This window comes from Acartia tonsa, chromosome 3, assembly GCF_053477335.1.
Source record: "Acartia tonsa isolate MP-2025a chromosome 3, ASM5347733v1, whole genome shotgun sequence".
NCBI classification, from domain to species: Eukaryota; Metazoa; Arthropoda; class Copepoda; order Calanoida; family Acartiidae; genus Acartia; species Acartia tonsa.
The window spans coordinates 44,717,993-44,724,425 of record NC_137262.1 but is presented as its reverse complement, the minus strand read 5'-3'; positions in this window follow the sequence as shown (position 1 = coordinate 44,724,425).

Sequence of the window (6,433 nt, the reverse complement as noted above, 5' to 3'; positions counted from 1 at the left end):
ATAGCCTACAGTTTACATACATAGTATGAATAGGCATATAAATGAACTATGTAAATTAAATATGGTTAATAATACTGAATGAATGGTTGAAAATCAAATAAATGTTTGAATGAGCTCTAGTAGGCCTAAACTATATTTAGCACAATTTTATTACATTCTGTGCTACAAAATAGGCATTGTGCTATACAATAAGTAACAACGTATAATGGGTGTTACTTCTTTGTTTTTTGACAGATTTTAAAAAGTTGAAATATATCAACATAAATCAATTCAATTAAAAACAATTTTCAGTCAATTAGAATACAAAAAAAGACTTGACTTTTTGTATCCCCCTTCTTTGATATTGATACTCATAAAACTGCTTAAAAGGGATTTTTTCTACTCATAATAAAATATTTGAATGTGCATCATAGACAATTTCATACCAAATGAATTCATATAAATGGTGGGGGTAAAATAGTACCCAAAAACGATGGAAGTAAAATACCACATATATAAGGAAAAGTTGACATTTTTTGCAAGGATTCAATTAAAATAGCAAGGTTGAAAACATCCTTAATTAGCAACGCACAAAAAATTCATCGATGACAAAGCAGATGTTAAGAGGTCATAAAAAGAAAACAAAAAAAGGGAAGGATAAGATTAAAGTAAAAGGATCACGAAAAAAAGAAGTTCTATAGTTCAAACAGCACGTTTTGAGTAATATGATTGTGAGAATTATTTTAAAGTTGGCCTTATTTAAGCACTTTTAACTTCGGTAGAGTGTTTGATTTTTTTAACCTTTTAAATATCTACATAATTTTTTTAAAAATTCATAAATGGATAGATATAGAATTAATTAGAATAGATAGGTAGTGTAATTGTATTTGTATTTATTTCTTTCCTTATCGATCGATTACGAAAGGGGCTTTTCCTTCCTTATCTAGATTTTGAGTGGAGCATTTTGCAACCATGGGGATTTGGATATAAGAGGGATTAATTTCATTTTATATTCACATTTTTTCATTCATTTTTCAAGCAGTTTTTATTGGTTGTTGTACTTTTTTTAACGATAAGCCAAACTAGGAACTAATTTGTTTTTCAAGTAGTTTCATAAACTCAATGTCAATATTATATCTAGGGGCCATTGAGTAGAGCGAAGGGTTTGTCGACACTAACCCCCCCCCCCCCCTCCCCTCTTATTTACTAAGTATATTTGCAATAACTTTTATTTAATGAAATCTTCCAATTTTTAACATGTACAAAACGGCCTGCTTAATTGCTTCAAGATCCATGTCAGATCTATATAGGAAATAAATGTCTATAAACGAGCTCAAGTTTTCCAAGGAATATTTGTTGAAAACTCATAGTGCTCCAATAATCCAAAATAAACTCTCATTGCCCAGAACGATAAGACCCATTATTTTACTTTATTAAAAATAAGTTCCTTTTTTTTAATTTCATGTTGCTATTTACCTTATATCAATGTATTTAATTTCTAATCATAAAAAAGAAAATTAAAATTTATAATATAATAAATTTAAGAAAACTCTGTTTTAAAAGAATTCGATTGTGGCGACACTTTGTGTGTTCAAATAGTAAACTAAAATTGTAATCACCATCATTAACCCTTTGGTGATGGTAATGTAAAGAAAAAAATATAATTTAAAAAATCTTTTTAAAATCATTTAGATTATTAATATTTACTTTCTTTTAGATAGTAATGCCGGGTGAGGAAAATAGATTTATTGAGAAATAGATATGCATATAGAAAACTAGCCAATAGGGAGATAATTATATCGAGCCAACTCTAGTATTTTATATAGAGGCTATATGATAAAGGAAAAACAGACACACACAAATACATAATATGTTACTTTAAATAGGGGTATAAAGTATACGTATGTATATAGAAATATTCTAATATTAATTTACATTTGCTATAAAGAATAAATACTGTGGCTAACCTTACATTATTTTTCTTATTCTTCCAAACTGATTTATATTAAGTTTCAAACATTTTGATTGATTTTATACAAGTTGAATGTAACTAAACTTCATATTTCTAAACCTTTATCAATTTTTAATGCATTGATTCAGAAAGGAATATAGGATATAAGTGGATATATTTGTAAGGGAAAGTTTGTCGTCAATTAAGCTAATATGTGCCTCATTTATTGATCAGTTTGTTCATCGAGCAGGAGGTAAAGAGAGTTATTTTATCCAGCTGTGAGTATTAATTTATAAGAATACATGAAAATCTGGTGCAACATCCAAGTAATAATATATCGATTCATTTAGAAAACCAGATATCTGCTAAAGGTTGAGAATCAAGCATATGGATTATTGATATAATATGACTCACATTTGAAATCTTTATACAGAGTTTCAAGTCGTGCAATTTAGTTAAAAATTTTTTGATAATTTTCACTTATTGAACTGTCTTGTGATATATGCATATTTGCTTCGCTCTATCCTGTAGGGGAGTGTGGGGGAGGTCAGGAAAACTATAAAGTACATCCAATTTTGGCCAGCAATTCTTTAGATTTTTAACTTTAAACGAAAAGGCTTATTAATATACATATATTATAGAACATTAGCTAAATTACGTGTTAAATGTTTGTTTCATTTGATTATCTTAATTAATAATCATTTTGATACAACCAGTAAAAAAAAACAGTAACAAGCCCTTTTCACTCCACAGGGGGAGCATAGGCCGCTGACAATTTGTCAGTGTTTCTGTAACAATGTGGCTTTATATGGATAATGGATAGGGTTGTCAGCCCTAAGCCCTATGATTGCGGTGTAAAGCGTCCATTTGCCATATCAGACACCCAACCCTTTGATTGCACGACCTTTGTCTGAGAAGTCCTAACTGTGCATGGTAGTGAGTTACGCCTGTTTTGGGCCAAGGCATTCCCCCTACTCTATCTATTTATGTCGCGCACCTGACATAGCAGCAGTAGGAACCATTTTTAACGTCTCTAATTATGACGCGGTATCGGACCGAGATTCGAATCTATCACCTTCCCGACGACGAGCGGATACGCTACGTGTTGAGCCACGGTCGCGGGTTTGATACAATCAATTGAAGGAATATTTTGAAGAATCATAAGACTACCTCATTGATTTTTTAGTTATATTTCTTGTTTTCTACCTATGGCCACGAACAGTACATGAAATTGTAGTAGGGAGTAAGAAGACATTGGGCTTGTAAGTTATACTGATACCCAAAGTTTTTAAAGAACTTTTTATTTTATTGGCTTCAACACATTCAAATCATTCATTTTCGACCAATAATTTTAACTGCATATTGGACAATTTTGTTTATCATCATTGGGGGTGTGTATCAATTAATCTGTATTGTCTTGTCCCTTTAGATCCCTGAATAATAGAATTTGCACAAGAACTACCCAGATCTTAAACGAACTAGAAAATTAAATACATTTTCTTTCTTTAATACAATTCACGGATTTGCAGCTGCAGCCGCGTTCAGTCAGTAGACAAAAGTTGGAATGACATGAAAAATCTCTATTCTTTACTATCGGCTACGCCCCTAGACTCTAGAGGCTCTGTATTCGATGAGGCAGAAAGGGTCTAGAAAAAAAAAGGCTAAAAACCATTCCAAGACTGAAATAAAATAGCCCTAAACCATTACAGGAGCTATGTGACAATTTCCTAAAAAAGAATTCACTCGGTTCAGTAGTTAATGAGATTCTAAGTTTCAGACAAAAAAAACCTTACTTTATAGGATGTCTACCTATTTTCAAAAATGGAATTGCCTATCTACAACATAGGTTTCACCATCTTATTGGATTTATATTTTCAACCAACTCTCTAATTTCTAATTTTATTGGAGGTGGTGGGGTGCTTACATGTAAGATAACAAAAATGACAGCGTTTGATTGCGGTGTCTAGTCCCTGTATAAAATATGCATTATGTTGTGTATGATAGATTATATTATTTCTGCTCAATCATAAACATTTTTATATTAGGCTTTTATTTTGGGGTATAGTTCACAGAACTTGTTTCATGATGTAATGCTTTTTCTTACACAAAGGGCTCTGCCAATAGCAACTTTGCTCAAGAGAGGATAGAAGTTTCATGTTTTATTGACATTTATGGACACATTACAAAAGAAATTGTAATTTTGGTTTTATTAATTTACAACCCTTTTTTTCTCTCATAATTACCAGATTAAAAGCAGACTTTTACAGAGTACAATTTACAGGAAGATCACTTTATCGTACTCTAGTGGCTAAGCCACCAAAGGCCTCTAGGGGTAACCTCAATTTTAAAAATTAAAAGTAAATGGGACGGACTATTTTTGTAGGGGCGATTTCTCCATGGAGGGCTGTGTTACTCACCCTAGAATTGTTATAAACCTTTCTTAGATCCATGAGAAGCTTTACTGTAAAGGAGAATCATATCGGTTGGCGAGATCCCACAGACCCTGAAACATAGAAACATATCCTGTTACCTCTTAAAATAATGCTAATCTGCCTATCCATTTATCGCTGTATCTTGCATTGAAAAATCCACCTACATAAATGTTTTTTTTGCATTGATAACTGCAAAAACTGCTTTTTAACATTTAATGCAATGCCCTCCGGCTAATAAAAACGGCCACCCTGCATTTTTTATGATACATTGCATCTCTAAAACAATAAGTGTACTGATGTATTATAAAAAGGTTTTCCTTTAAAATGTATTTCTTAAACCTACTATATAAAGTTGTAAGGTATTTTAGTTTTTTTCTAATTCTTCCTAACCACTAAACCTATTTAGTTTATTATTAAGGGAAGCTTCCATGGGCCCAAGGTTTCAGGCTATTTCATTTTTAATTTTAGTCTTTGGAATCATATGGTTTGATGCTAATTACTTCCATCTATCCTCAAGATGTATTATTTTTCAACAATACAAAACAAAACCTATACTTTTGACCTTTTGATGAGTGTTCATATTAGAAAATTTATTTTTTGACAAGCAAAAAAGTTGAAAGAAAAGTAGTTTTTCCGAAAATTATCTAAAGCTTTGTTCTGGAGCTGTGTACAAAACAGAAATGGTGTTTAAATTTATCCTTGCTTTTACAAGTATTTATCACTGCTAAAAATTTGACCAATTATTCCCAGGCACTTCTTTAAATTGTTTAAACTTAAAATTATTATGCAAAACATCAATTGTGTTAAATTAACTTATTTTATGATGATATTTTCAGTTTGGTAAATGTCTACTTTGGCAATTTAGGTACGTTTCCCAAAATAGGTAAAAACCTTTCCAGGACCCGTGAGAAGCTTAGCGAGATCCTTCGCTACAAATTCCAAGACATACAGATAGATACCCTGTTAGTTTTATATAAGGATGAATGATACATACTAAAGACGATGTGTCCTCGGTTCTACAAAAAAAATATTAATAGTTATTTCTCGTATCGTATTATAAACGGCTTTGTTTTCATGCAACTTAGATGTACAGAATTTTAGTTTTCGAAAGTGTACATTAGGGTGGGTCGATTTTGGACATTTTTTTTCTGAGGCCAAAGCGGGGATCTGCACTCAATTTATATAGATATAATACACCTCTGGATGATTTAAAATTTATCCTAAGTCTTAAAACCGCTGACGACCAGACATTCAATTGTATAGCTTTTTGTAAATGGGAGTCAAAAATTTATTGAATCAGAACTATGGCTTCATGGTGCTCCCTGGAAATGCCTTGAGGAGCTGAGTCAGGAACTTTTGTCCGTTTCAAAAAATCTTCTTCCTAGCCTGAGAAAATCTAAAAAATCTCTACAAATTGGACAATTCTCAATAAACCTTAAATTTTTTTGGTTTTTTAGTGATTTCTAAGGCTAGGAACGAGATATTTTGAAACGGACAAAAGTTCCTGATTCAGCTTCTCAAGGCCTTTCCAGGGAGCACCATGAAGCCATAGTTCTGATTCAAAAAAAAAATTGAATGTCGTCTTTGCATAATAATAAGTAATGAATTGTATTTTTAAGTGGTCGTGTTCTAAAACTCAATTTTTTAAAATTCTTTTTCTGTCAGAAATGTTTTTAAGGTTAATTTTATCTGTTGCATATCCCCGCTTTGTCTAATTCTGATATAAACCCACCCTAGTGTACATAGCTTCCGCGCGCGTCCTTAAAAGCTTCAAACTTAAAAAAAAATTAAAAATTTAAATTTTGAATGTATAATGTATAAATCGTTTATACATTATATCGCTTTTCCCTTTGACCGGAGTAGCTGAAAATGGCGTTTGCAATAATTGGGTTATCTGTTGTACAACTTTGGAAATTAGGGAAGAAATAGGCAATTCATTTTCAGCACATCTGTAATTTAATCTTTTGTTTCAAAAGGTCACTACGATTAAAATAAGAGTTCAAAATAATATTTTGATTAAAAGCTTACAAATCCTCAAGCTAAAATGATTGATGCATAGGTAGCTAAAAAT